General features: G+C 46.6%; 1 protein-coding gene across 6 annotated transcripts in view; it reads right to left on the bottom strand.

The window, feature by feature from the left end:
- The window catches only part of NAA16 (N-alpha-acetyltransferase 16, NatA auxiliary subunit), a 2,654,788-nt gene that overhangs the window by 1,179,604 nt on the left and 1,459,981 nt on the right, over nucleotides 1-15,203 (bottom strand). The window lies entirely within an intron of this gene.

The following is a 15,203-nucleotide window of genomic DNA, read 5'->3' as shown; positions in this document are numbered from 1 at the left end:
ATCTCCCTCATGATGTTCTTGAGGAAGGAACTCATGTCCGGGTTAGTCATGAACTGCTTGACCCTGCTCATTAGTGGCTTATCCACCAAATAGTGTTCTGTGGCTGGCCCGCATCACACACACAAAAGGGCTGCTGGAATAGCATCCGAGTTCTCTGACCACATGGGAAAGGGTGTGTATGCTCTGGGTGGCAAGAGGCGCACCAGGGTAGGGCTCCCATTTAGAGACGTGTACTGGCCTGTGGCTTAAATGAGTGCGGGAGACAACGCTGCTAGTGCAGATGTCATTATTCCTGGGGCCACAGGTATCTCTTGGGGTTGAGGGTGCCTACCATCCTCTTCTGGTTCTGGGACATGCATCTTCGCTGCCACGACATTGCTCTTGCCTGGTTCTCCCATGCACGTGACTCGCATGCACATCTGTGCTTGCTTACATGGGGTACCTCGTGCTTCTTGCAAGACTGTTCTGCCGAAGGCAGAAGCCCAGTGGAGTGGCATATCTGCCTAGAACCATCCGTGTTAGACTATGCTCAGTCTTGTCCCTGCCATGCATGCAAAGCAGAAGTGTTTGCGCAGAATGTCAACTTTTTTCATTTCCGTGCCTTACCCTGCTCATGGAACAAAGTGCAGAGTCTACACAAGGCTTTATGTGCTCGTGCTGTGGCTTATGTGATGTTGCGCGTTGAGCGGTGCATGACCCATGTCAGCTAGGAGAACACTCAATCCAATGCACTTTCGGACAGGTGGAAGGTACTGCCATGAGCGAGAATGCGTGCAGTGGCAGCGCAGTGAGGGGCGGGGGGGAGTCCCTTCCCCGGATTTGTGAACTATGAATGCAACAATGGATGGTAGGGCACTGGGACCTTGGACCTTTGTTAAACCATGGAAGGCTGTCCACCACACAAGGTGCCCTTGAGAATAAGGCTAGTCTTATATTTGTCTTCGGTTTGACTATCAGCACAAGAAGTTCCTTCATTTCCTGAGGGAGGGGTGTCCCGAAGGACTCCTCCCAGCGTGAGATCCTGCTAAAGGAGCATCCCTTGAAAGACCCACATGCATCACAGCTCTACTACGCATGTGACTGCCCTAAACAGCTACGGCAGTAATTGTACGAGTTGGCAGAAGAAAAACTTCCTGGCCAACCCAGAGAGCACTGTAAACGGTTGGGCATGAGATGATGGCAGAAAAATAATGGATTTGGGTAAAACTTGGCACAGCTAAGCTTGGTCCTGTATCGTCTGAGGCAGAGAAAGATACTGACGGCTAGGTAAGGTGTGCGAGGGAGGTGCTGCATGGGAGCATGGCTTGCAACCCCTCCGCTGATGATTACCAGAAAGTTCCAGAATATGCTGCTTTGCAACAGGCTCTGGTACCATCACCGTTCTGTTATAATTCCAACGAGAATGGAGGAAAGTGGATGGGACGCAAGAATACAAAAAGACAATAGTCCAACTTGTTCTACCATTATTTTTAAGATGATTTACTGGAAACCAGATTTATAAAAAAAACTGGCTCACAGCAATGAAATGTAAAAGGCTAAGCTCTGGGCAACATGGATTTTGTCTCATTCTTCCCTAAGTAATTACAACTTAACAATCCTGTTCTACCTTTTAAAAAAAAAAATCTTTTTATTGCTTTTATTATGCTTAAACAAACAGTAACATGAAAAAAAGGAAGACCAATAAACCCCAGAACCCGCCCGCCCCATCCCCGCCCTCCGAACCGATCCAGGTGCTACCGCAAGAAATGGTTGACTCGATCTCCAGTATGCGTAGGTTATGTGGGCAGAAGCCTTTTCTGAAGTCATTAGTCAAAAAATCCATAACTACAGACCAGTCCACTGCAAATTTCGCATGTGTGCCCTGTAGAACATACAACATCCATTCCAGGGCAGTAAAGTACCAGATTTTCAAGGACCAGTCGAGCTCCAATGATGGGTCCTTTGCCTTCCACTTTTGCGCTCCGACAAGTAGTGCTGAGAGAAAGAGTATCGCATATGCTTTCTTCATGGGCTTTGCCCATTGGTTCCATCCTGGTTGATGTAAGCCCAGAGTCTCCACCCCGAGGCCGCCTGTGTGTTGGTTTTAAATTTCGAGTGCATGTGTTCATCTATTTGTGTCCAGTATGCTTGTAGTTTGCTACAGCTCCTCCAGCTGCGAAGCTAGTCCCCCTCCCCTCTGCAGTCCCTCCAGCGCCTCCCTGTCGTATTGGGGTAGATCATTTTCAATTTTGCTGGGGTGTAGTGCCATTGTGTCATTAATTTGTACCAGAACTCCCTTATCTGGATTGCTTGAGTCAGTTTGCGGATGTTCCGCCACAATTCCTCCCAAGTGTCCTCGGGAATTGATTCCCCCAGCGTCTCTTCCAAGGCGCGTATGTATCTTTGGTGGCCAGAGGTCGCTGTGTGATTCGCTGTTAGAAATAGCTTGTATATGTTAGAAGTGAGGTATTTGTCCCCTGGGTCCGATGTTAGGAACCTTTCGAATTGGGTTAGGGATCTAGTTGCCCCCGCCCTTATCTTGGGGTTCATGAGCCAGTGTCGTAGTTGGAGGTATTGCATTCTTTCCGTTTCTGCCAGACCCAATTCATCCTTGCATTGTGTGAAGGATTGTATGCCTTGACCCTGAAACATGTCCCCGAGTTTGGAGTAGCCTGCCTCCTTCCACTTCTTAAACCCACCCTTTGGTATCCTTGGGGTAAAGTCCGTGTTTCTCCATATTGGTGTGCATGGGGAGGGAAAGGTGGTAAAGTGTTTTTCCCTTGCCAAACAGTCCCATTGTTGCTCCACCAAAGCGGTGATATCTGATTTATGCATTTTGGGCGGTCGTATGTCTTTATGTAGCCATAGAACTTGCCCCAGTGGGGCGCCCACCATTGCCTGATCCATCGGCGCCAAACCTGTCCCTGAGTCTGGGGCGAACCAGTCTCTTATGATTCTGATCTGTGCCGCCTTGCGATATGCCTGCAGATTCGGTAAGCCCAACCCTCCTTGCCTAGTAGGCTGTTGCAGTGTCTTCATTGCCACCCGGGGTGGTTTCTTTTTCAAAATGTACGCATTGATGATCTTGGTTAGGGTGCAGAAGCACCACGATTGGAAGAGCCTGAAAGAGATAAAGTAACTTTGGGAGGACCGTCATTTTAATGGCGTTAATCCGGCCTAACCAGGACATTGAGAGAGGTCCCCAGGTGTGGAGTTGTTTTTTTTTTTAAGTTGTTCCAATTGCGGCAGATTATTAGCGTTATATAGACCCTTGAGCGATGGAGTGATATGGATTCCCAAAACTTTTATATTGGATTGTACCCATCTAAATTGAGAGGATTCTTTGGCTTGGATAAGCTCGGCCTCTTTCAATGTTAGGTTCAGCGTCTCTGATTTAGCTAGATTCACCTTTAGACCGGCCACATCCCCAAACCTCTGTATGGCGTTAATCACTGCTGGGAGTGATGTTACTGGAGTCCCCAGGGTCAGCAGCATATCGTCGACGTATGCTGATACTTTATAGTCTGCCCCCCCCAAATGGTATGCCCTTTATGTCTGCGTTTTGTCGGATGGCTGCTAAAAAAGATTCCAAATAGAGTGCAAACAGGAGAGGTGAGAGAGAGCACCCCTGTTTTGTACCCCTGGAGAGATGTATCTGAGAAGAGCGTTCCCCATTCACTAGGATGCGGGCTGATGGATTGCAGTAGTTAGCACTGACCATGGCCATGAATTTCGGCCCCACGCCCTGTTTCCGCATGGTGTTAAATAGGAATGACCATTCTACCTGGTCAAACTCTTTTTCGGCATCCAGGGATAATAAGACAGCAGAGTTCCTTTCTTCTGCGTCTTTTCTAGGATGTGACATACCCTTCTGCTGTTGTCGTGTGTTTGTCATTGTCTGATAAACCCAGATTGGTCGGGTGAATAAGTTGTGGAAGAAGTTCCTCCAGTCTACTGGCTAAGATCCGTGTGTATATTTTAGCTCCAATATTAATTAATGCAATTCGACTGTACGAACTGCATTGTGTCAGGTCTTTGTTTGGCTTGGGGGAATAATAGAATTTTTGCTTCCTCCATTGTCTGGGTTATTCTCCCGGCCGCAGCAAAAGAGTTAAATAGAATTGTCATTTTAGGGACCAAGATCTGTTGATAGGTTTTATAAAATCCTGGCGTATACCCATACGGGCCGGGGGCTTTTCCCGCGGATAGGTGTTTAATTGCCTAGAGAACTTCCTCTTGTGTAATATCTGCTTCCAGGGCTTCTTTGTCTATGCTTGTGATTTGGGGTACCGGGATTGATCAGAGATATTTCTCTTGGTTTCCCTGATTGGGATTGTCCTTTCTGTATAGATTCTTACAGAAAGTGGCGAATTGGGCCACAATATCAGGGGTAGTGTGGAGTGTCTCACCTCTAGGGGATGTGATGCCTGTGATTATGTGGGCAGCGGGTTTCTGTTTCAATTGTCTGCCTAGCAGCCGATCCGCCTTATTGGCATGTACGTAGTATTTGTGCTTAAGTGATAAAAGACCCCATTCACCTTTTTTCGTTTGGAGCATGTTCAGTTGCCCCCTAATATGTTGGAGCTCTTTGCGTAATGCCCTCATGGGGTTCTTAGTCATCCTCCCCATTACATCCTGAAGGTCTGTTTCTAGTTGGGTCTCCACTGCACGCTTCTGCACATAGCAATGCGATCCCCTCGAAATCTAGCCTTAAAGGCATCCCATACCGTTGCTTCCGCCATCCCGAGTGCCCATTTAAATAAAAAAAAAATCCTTAATCTTAGCATCCACATCCGCCCGTATGGCCACAGACATTAAGGAAACCCTCTGGAATGTCCAGCTCCAAAGACCCTGCCAGGGGACGCTACCCTTAATCATCACTAGCAGCGGAGCATGATCTGATTTGCATGTATGGAGTGCGTCCTGCCAACTAATGTGGTGGATCCCCATATATAGTCAATTCGGGAGATGTTTTGGTGGACGTGGGAATAGTAAGTATACCCTAAACACTTTGAAACAGCTAGGGAAACCTCTCTAGCACTCAGGAATAAACTGAGTTTAGTAAGTTGGAATTCAAGGAGTTGTTATCACTTACAGAATAATGAAAGACTTATGGAAGAACTCTCTTCATTCGATTTTGTTTTAATACAGGAAACATGGGCTCGAGAAAAGCTGTGTTGGGACGGTTATTCAATGGAGGAAATTTGTGCAACAGGAGGGGCAAAAGGCTGTCCGAAAGGAGGCCTCATTTTGCTTTTAAGGAATCTATGCACATTACTAAAACGGGGGGCTGGTGTAATCAGCAGACGATTCTAGTGGTAACATTTGTAGTTGGGATTGGAAGAGGTAGTGTGCCTTTACTAATTACTAATATCTATTAGAACTCAATACCGATTTACAGCTGGAGACTGAGTGAACCACTCTTGGGGAAAAGATTGATCTTTGGCTCTATGACAATTTAGAGGGTCAAATTATAGTAGCGGGAGATCTGAACGCTGACTGTTTGGTTGATAGGGTTGTTGGGGACGTCTTATACACCAATAGGGACGTCTGCTCCCCGATGGGTGGGAACCCCATACTTAGAGGTATCCTCTGGCTATATTTTGTGGATCTATGTGGATTGGAATTGGTTTATAATGAACACTTTACATGGAAGGCAAGGGGCTACTCATCAATAATTGACTATATTTTTCTTTCGGTGGTACGGAACAATAGTATTTCCAAGTTTGAGGTTAAAGATGCTCCTATTAGTGATCAATGTATGTTAACTCTGGAAATTGCGGTCAAGGTCCTTCAAGAAAGTTCCAGTTTCTACAGTGAAAGTGTTTCAGTACGCCCTAAAGGCAACAGAATTAAATGGTCATTTAACAAAACACAGAGGTTCACATCCACTATGATCAAGGAATACGACTTGTCCCCTTTGAGTCAGCGTATTTGCAGATATTCAGTAAATAACTTCTTATCATACATCAGTACATGCCATGGAGGGGCACACGAATGTTAGGTGCTTGTCAAATAAAACTAATAGACACCGCAGGGACATTGAGGTACACAAACAGAAAACAAGTTTGCAAAAAGAGATACAGAGACTCCAAAAAAATTGATTGATTCATCAGGGAATAAGAGCCCAATTAGATGGAGAAGCGATGTTGAAATAGTTGAAGGGCGTTGATTCAGCCAATTTTTGGTCTATTATTAACAGTACTGAGCATTCACAGAAAGATATGTGTTTGAATCCGATGTCTGAGGAAGTATGGTTGGGCCATTTCTCTAGAATATATAAAGGTGGGAAGGTAATTAATAAGTTAGCTTTGAAAGTCAATTTGCAATGGTCAATCGGTAACTCTGTAGATAAAGTGAGGAGACTCATTGTGAAATCAAAAAACTCAGGAGCACCGGACCCTAACAACCTCTCTAACAAAATTTTGAAATCCAATCCTTTATATTGGGCCAAAATTTTGTGTATTCTGTTTGAAGATGTACTGTTACTTAAGACCATTCCACAATCATGGAGGGTTTCTATTGTTCTACCAGTCTTTAAAAAAGGATCACATATGTGCCCCTCAAGCTATAGACCTATAGCCATTGCTGACCCTGAATCTAACATTTTTGCCTCCATGGTTTTGGCTGATATTCAGGAGTGGATTAACATAAATCATATCTTGGATGTTAAACAAATAGGTTTTTAAAAAAAAACTGTGGAACAGATTATTGTGGTCTTATGTTGCGATGCTTACTAAGGGGGTCATTCCGAGGTTGGTGCTAAGGGAACAACGATGCCGGTAAAGGAATACCGGCATTGATTACCGCTACGGGCTATTCTGACCAGCCCGACCGCTATTAACGGCAACGTTGATCGTAAGATGCCGTTAATAACGGTCTGGGCGCGGGCACGCGACCCACCATGCCGGCAATAGCGGCATGCCGTAAACTGGAGTAGATCACAAGTGAAGCAGACATGCAAATGACGGCTTCATGAAGGCGGAAAAGTGGTTACCGGGATTCCGTAAATACCGGCATCGCAGACCTACTGTAAAATGCCCTGAGCAGTGTTCACAACTGCCACAGGTGCACACAATCAGCACAGGTGGAGGCAATGGAGTCTGGCCCAGTAAAAAAAGATCACACCCACACACCACACCCCGTCCCACACCAAGATGATTTCACTAGTAGTAGCATTACTGGAGCTAGAAGACATGCTTGCATTGCCACAACATCAATAGCCGCCACCACAGAGGAGAAGGAGGGTGAGACAGGGCCAGCATGCCCAACCAGTGCAGCCACCGTTACCACGCCGGCAGTCCCCAATCCCTCGCATCAGAGCCAGTCCTTTCAACATAACCCCTGAGCAGATCCACACCCTGTACCGTCTGGACCGGGACACCATCACCACCATAGTGGACCTGATACACGACGAAATAGTGGGCCTCATTGACATACACACCACCAACCCCCCTCTACTGAAGGTAGTGTCTGTGCTCCACTTCCTTGCCACAGGCACTTACCAGCACACAGTGGGGCACATGCATGGCATATCACAACCCTTATTTTCCCAGATACTGAACCAAGTGCTGGATGCCCTCCTCAAGCACACAAGGGACTACATATCCCTACCACGGACTCCCCAGGAGATATTTGATACAAAAGTTGGCTTCCATGCACTGGCAGGCATGCCAAATTGTGTAGGTGCCCTCGACTACACCCACATGGAGTTGGTGGTCCCGCATGCCATGGAGGGGGTGTACCGCAAATGCAAGCAATACCACTACATCAATGTCTAGATGCTATGCGAAGCCAGCAAGATCATCACACATTGTTGTGCCCGATATCCCGCATCAACTCATGACTCTATGTTCCTGCGGAACTCCACGCTACCACGCTTCATGGAGCGACATGCTGGACGACGTGCCTGGCTGCTTGGTAGGTTGCATGACTGGCACATGGCATTGAACTGGGGGGAGAGATGCACACACCACCATGCTGACAATGTTGATGTGACTGCACGATTTGCACATGTTTGTTTGTTTGTTTGTTTATTTGGTATAGCGCAGAACCAAACCCAAAGGGTAGCTGGGCGCAGACAATACAAGGATGCTTGAGATCTTGGTTACAACAAAATACAGTTATGCAGTTCAAATTAGAAATAAGGCACATGTACAAGCTAAGTACGAAAATACAGTTAAAGCTAGTTGACCAGAAACCAGTTAATCTAGTTACAATCCTCAGGGGTCTCTGGAGCAGGTGGGCGGTGGGGAAGTTGAGCTAAGTGTCATTGGATAGTATCCAAGTGAGGACTTTCCGCCTGAAGCGAGGGTAAGGTTGGTCCATTCTGAGATCTAGAGGGAGTCTGTTCCAGGTTTGAGCAGCTATGACCAGAAAACTGGAGCCGCCAGCTGTACTCTTTTTGTATCTGGGCACCACTAAGGTATAGGCATTGGTCTTTCTTGTGGGACGGTTAGAGATTCTCTTGTTTACTCTGTTTACCAAGTAGGGGGGAGCTATGTTGTTAAGACATTTAGAAGTGAGAGAGAGGGTTTTGAGGGCAATCCTGTCTTTGATTTTTAGCCAATGGATATTTTTTCTGGAGGTGGAGATATGAGCTCTATTAGGAATATTTAGAGCTGCTCTAATGGCGTTGTTTTGGAGAGTTTGGAGTTTATCAAGAATGTACTTGTTAGATCCTGCATATAGAGCATTACAGTAATCCAGCTTGGATATGATGAGTGCGTTAGCTAGTGTTATGCAGCTAGTCTCAGTTAGGAATGGTCTACATGCTCGGATCAATTTGCAAGTATATGCAGTGGAAGATGCTAAGGAATTAGTTTGTTTCTTGAAGGTGAGCGCCGAGTCGCGATAGACCCCGAGGGTTTTGACTGCAGGCATCACTTTGATGACATTATTGTCAATGTTGAATGAGGCATAGTTCGGGTCAAGTTTTTTGATAGCCAACTCTGAGCCGAGGATCAATAACTCTGTTTTGTCGTCATTCAGGCAGAGGCCGTGAGAAGCCATCCATGCCTGAATGAGGAGATATATCTTATTTACTAAGGCTGTGTCTTCCAAGAAGTTGCCCAAAAGGGGGATTAGGATCTGAGTGTCATCTGCGTAGTTAGTGTAGATGACACCCAGTCTGTCCAACTTGTCAAACAAAGGTTTAGTAAAGATGTTGTACATCGTAGGAGATACACATGATCCTTGAGGGACACCGCATGAAACTTGTGTGGGATCAGCGGCTGCTAAGGAGGAGAATACTCTCATTGTCCGGTTTGCAAGGAAGGATTGTACCCAGGTTATGGCATCACTCGAAAAATGAGCGGCAGAGCTGAGGTGATTGCATAAGACTGCATGATCTACAAAGACGAAGGTCGCAGATAGGCCAATGAGGAGTAGCATAGCTGATTTGCCATTGTCCTTCAAGGTCAATCAGGGCCGTTTCAGTACCATGAAGGGCTGGAAGCCGGATTGACGTGAGCCTAATAAGTTGTTGGTTTCTAAGTAGTCCTGAATTTGCAGATAAGCTAGTCTGTCAATGATTTTAAGCAGAAATGGGACGGTGGTGATGGGTCTGTAGTTTGTCGGTATTGCGGTGTCAAGTGTTTGTTTTTTTAGCAAGGGAAGCACCCAAGATTGTCATCACCGAACACTGTGCCCCAAAGCATCACAAACGGTACATGACACCCAAATCCCATAGGAATAGTAAGGTTGACACCTATCATTACATGACTAACAGGAAACCACCCCACATCCCACAACACGTGCACCACTCATCAGCGGCCCTCACCCTCCGTAATGCCATCCTGCACCATGCAGTGCATATGCACTATGTTGCTGTCTCCAGCAAATCACCACACAGGACAAGCATCCCTGTGAGTGCATCAAACTGAATCTACTAGGGAATCCATTGTCCGGCACAGGGCCGGCACACTCACAGGAGTGTTGCATGTCACCACGGGAATGATCAGCGCTGATTGCCCAATATTTCACAGAATACTGCCAACGCGCCCCCTAAGTAAATCTCACAGTACACAACACCTCACTAATTTGACACTAACACAGCTGTATGCGTACACGATGCATGTACAACAAGACGTCAGTGCACACCATGTATCATCCTGAAGATGCAACCCACACCATCAGTCCATGGCACAGTACACATTGAGGGACAGAAAAAGGGGTCAATACATTCAGGGACATGTGCATGTGGCCAACATAAACCTGCAGGCATGTGTGACTAGTACAGCTGCCCATCATGATTCACCTGACATTTAACTTTAATTGCCACTCATGCAGGTGATAGTGGCTATCCCTTGAAGCCGTGGCTCCTCACCCCTGTTCGAAATCCACAGAACAGGCATGGGGAGGACTACAATCATTCCCATACCCGCACCCGTGTGGTCATCGAGCAGACCTTTGGCCTGGTGAAGGCACGATTTCAATGCCTGAGCCGGTCGGGTGGGGCACTCCTCTACAGGCATGAGAAGGTGGCCAAGATCATAATGGCATGTGTCATGCTGCACAATATGTGCATCCGCCGGAACGTGCCCCTGCCCCGACATTGAACTGCTACCAGCTGGTGATGATGAAGGGGAAGAAGATGTGGCCGGACATCATCGCGGCGCGGATGCACAGGAGGGACGTGCTGTGCGCCAGTCAGTGATTGCACAATATCACTGACACACATGGCAGCAGAGGGTGACATGATGGTTGGACAGAGGGCACTGGGTGTGGAGGTACATTTACACAATGCACTGTAAATGAATAAATGAAACATGCGCAATGATGAATGTCCACTCAGGTCTTGTTTTTCACACAACCAGTGTATTAAATGTAACAATGTAAACGTAAGTGCAAAATCCCTCCACCATCCTCACCCCCCTCCACCTCCCCCCACAACACCCCCACACACCCTCACCCCCCTCCGCATCCCCCAACTCCCCCACATACCCTCACCCCCCTCCACTCCCCCCACAACTCCCCCACACACCCTCACCCCCTCCCCCCACAACTCCCCCAAACATGTCCCATTGAGTCTCCAAAGCCTACATGAGGCTGCTCTGATGATTAATTGGCACTCCCTGGTCCAGGGGGCGGTATGTCTTGCCGGCGTAGGATACGTGCCGACCTGCGGAGTGGGCTTGTTTGTGTAGAACTGGAGGAAGACGGTGTGGACGCCTGCTGTGATTGTGTAGCGGGATGCCCTGCCTCCATGGCATCCGCTATGCGGCCTAACATCTGCCGGAGGGCCGAGACCTCCTCGCAGAAGCAGCTGGTGTTGTCAGCGAATGATTTGGCCATGGAGGCAGTGTTGTCCATGATGGACCTGCCTAGTGCGGCTAAGTCCTGACGCTTCTCCTGTCTGGCCAGTCTGTTTTCCTGGACAAACTCCCGCACAAGGGCAGTAAGCAGGTCAGACCGCTGCAGCCCTGCGGGTGCACCTGTGGAGGTAGTCACCCCCTGGCTGTCCTGCCCAGCCTGCTCAGCCTCCCTAGTCGTGTAAATTGGACTGAGTGTCCCTCGGTATGCTCCTGACCAGACTACTCCGAGGTGGTGGCATGCTTTGTATCGAGGGACGATACTTGGGGGGATGCCTGTGGAGTTGGGGTATGGGTCACTTCCGAAACATTGTCCTCCATGGGCACCCAGATGTCGTCCTGTGTGTCCTCCACAGCTAGGGGTGATGTGGCTGCCACCTCCCCAGCCAAACTCGACTCCTCGGATTGTGGTGCCTCGCATGAATCATCAGGATGGCCAATGGGTGGTGGTGCTTCGCCCTCTACGGGCCTTGGTGGTACTGCCCATCGCTGTCATGGTCAGTGCCTGTGGAGGTCAGAGAGAGGGACGGCATGAATGATGTTTTGATAGGCATCATACATACATTAGGACAATTGCTCATACACACAATTGGGGGTAATAGGCATTTGTGTTTGGATGAGCATGTTCTTTGATACATAGGTGGTTTATGCAGGCATACGTCGGCGTCATTCATGTTGCCCAAGAGCAGTGCTGACATGCATAGCATTTTAGCCATGCACGCTGTGTGACTCATGGCATTTACATCTTTGTGTGGTATGTGTCATGTATGATATTGCCTTGCACCAGGCTTCTGCATGTGTCTGTAATGCGTCAGCCTACTTTGCTGGGATGGTGTGTGTGTGTGTGTGTGTGTGTGTGTGTGTGTGGGACCATGGCTTGACTCTTTGAACTGACATATTGGTTAACTTTCATCAGATTTGGCATTGCAATGTTTACTTTGGACACTCACCTCCATCGCCCGATGTTGTGGCACCACACTCCATCTCGCCACCACCTTCGATGCCTTACATCCCTATCATGCTGGCGCAGATGTCCTCCCATGGGGTGAGCTTGATCGGGGAACTGGGAGCTCCTCCTGTTCTCATGGCCTGGCTGCGGTTCACTGAGAGGATGTTACGTACCTTTAGTCGCAGGTCGTCCCAGCGCTTGCGACAGTCTTTAATTGTGCGTGGAGTGTTCCCCATAGCACTGACCTTCTGGGCAACAAGTGCCCAGATCTCTTTCTTCTTAAGTACTGCCTCTCTCTTCATGTTGTTAGAGAACACTATGGCAGCATGCTCCAGCAGTGTGTCTACCAGCATCTGCAGCTCATCCTCATTGAACCTTTCTTTCTGCTGGCAGGCAGCTCCCTTCTTCAGGACCTTGGGCATAGTGGTGTTAGAGGTGGATCTTTTCCAAAAATCAGCCGAGTCCCAGGGGTCCTGTGTGGTGAGGATAGCAATGGATTGTTTTTTTAAAGATGGCCGCCGTGCTCCTTCCCGTACCTCTGCGATGACGCTACTTCCGGTTCCGCTTATTAGCAGTGACTGTAAATAGCGGTGACAGTTATTAGCGGTCACCGCTATTTACAGTCACCGCTAATGCCGCATTGGACAATGTCGGTATTGTTTTCTGCTCTATGTTTGATGCCGCTAAGGGCATTTTGGGTACCTTTAACGGCATGGCGCAAATGACCTTACCGGCATGGCATAAAGCTTGTGCCAGCGAAGTCGTAATAGTCCTCTATTTGTGCACTGGTGACAGCCCGGACACGCTATTTACGCCATGCCGGTAAGAGACGTTACTTACCTCCAAACTATGGCCTAAGTCAATCAATGATAAAGGTAGCAATGCCAACTTTCATTGCATCAATGGACCTTAGTATGGCTTTCGACCTGGTGGACAGGCCAACAATATGGAGGAAGTTGACAGCACTAGGTATGCCGAAACATTTGCTAGAAATTGTGATAGCCCTATATACAGACACAAGGCTAATGGTACGTTTAAGCTCTGATGGGTTGTTATCTTCTGAGATGGTGATTACCAACGGCCTACGTCAAGGCTGCATGCTAGACCCTACACTTTTTAATCTGTATGTTAGTGGTGCAGAAGGTGATTTGGCTATTAAAGGTGTGGTATCTCCCAAATTGGGAAATGTCTGCATACCTTGGCTTGCATATGCAGATGATTTTTTGCTGTTGGATAATACAAAGGTTGGGTTACAATGTTTGAATAGGGAATTTGAAAAATTAATCTCGCAATTACATCTAAAGATTAACGCAACTAAGACCATTGTCATCCGTATGGGTAAAGCGAACAAACTTCAAGGTTCCTATACGTGGATTTGTGAGTGCAAAAACATCCAACGCCAGAGCGCACTTAAATACCTTGGCTACTGTTTTTCTGGCATGGGCTCAGTCGCTTTAATTAAAAACCAGTTGAAGGTAAAAATTGAATTAGCCCTACGGCAAATGCGCTTAATTGAAAAAACATTTGAAAAGTTCTCAATGAAACCACTGAAGGAATATTACATTATGAAAGTGCTGCCTAGGCTTACAAATGGTTTGGAATTTTTTGCCTCTGATTTTCTGGGGTTATTTGAAGGTTCTGGAGGGAAGCTTATGGAGGGGTACTCTGTTTTTCCTTCCCAAATGTTTACCCATTGAACTAATAAGATACGAATTTGGTTTATAATCAGTACATTCACTTGTAATGTGGAAAAGACTGCTACTTTGGAGAAAATGCCTAATGTTGAGGGAGAATGATCTGTATGTAAGTGTTGGAAGAGAGTCAACATGTGTGTTATTGTCCAAATTGAAAACAGAGGCTGAAACCACATTAAGATCCCTGGGGATGGCTGTTTGCACACTGATCCATAAACCCAATAAGATCAAACAAATTATAAGGGGGAATGATTGGTTTAATACATGGAGTACAGTCTCTAACTCAAAATTGTACAATCAGGCCTACTCCTTTTCGAAATGTTTTCCTGAAATGGAAAAATACTTGTTGAAATACCCAAATAGGACCATTCACACCAAATTCATGCATTTTAGGATAAATGTCATGCAGACTAACCAAATAATTACTATCAGAGACAAAACAGCTGAAAGCTGGAAATGGTGCAAATTGCTGTAAAACCGAGGGTGTAGAAGAAACACTACAACATATTTTGCTAATTTGTCCTGCGCTCCTGTGCCACCGAATTAACTACTTTGCTCAGTTTGTTGTCTCAACCGTCTCTGTTGATAGAGATTTAATTTGGTATAGAATGATGCATGAAAGCTCTTCAATTTCAATTATAAGAGTTACAGCCTTTCTGAAAAATAACTGTGAGCTCACTTAAACAGTTGGGTGAGTTCGGGCTAGTTATGTGTCTGTATTTTATACATACGGAAATCAAATGTCTCATTGATGTCAATGTATTGGTATGTACGAAAGTCTACCAAATCTAACCATATGAGCAATATCTCTCTTAAAATCCTCTGTGATTCTTTTTAAAAAATTTAGATGGATGATAGTAAGTGTACAGGCTATTATGTTTTTGTATTTCTATCAATATGTAAATTGACTGTTTATGTCTATTCTGTCGATATGAATTTCGTAAATGTTGTATATTATGGCTAAACATGGTAATTAGATGCCAATACATTTTAAGGAAATGGTTAAGGTTTAATACAAACCAAAAACAAATAAAAAAGAAATTTTTAGAAAGTATACCCTGAATCATCGACCTGTTACGCTCACCTGGTCTCCGCAGCGGCGCCGAACGGGACTGGCAGGTCTGCTGTTAGATGGCTCTTGTGTCTTCTCTGTATCTGTGCCCACAAGACGGTGGGCCTAAAGGGTTAAATTGAGCGTTACCCAACTGTGAGGCGGAAGACCCACACCCGCCTCCCGTGGTCTTCTGAAAGCCCCTATGCTATGGCTGA

Source organism: Ambystoma mexicanum, chromosome 7q (genome assembly GCF_040938575.1).
Source record: "Ambystoma mexicanum isolate Mex_15411 chromosome 7q, UKY_AmexF1_1, whole genome shotgun sequence".
Lineage (NCBI taxonomy): Eukaryota > Metazoa > Chordata > Amphibia > Caudata > Ambystomatidae > Ambystoma > Ambystoma mexicanum.
Note: the sequence above shows the minus strand (reverse complement) of the source record. Positions and strands in the feature narration are given on the sequence as shown.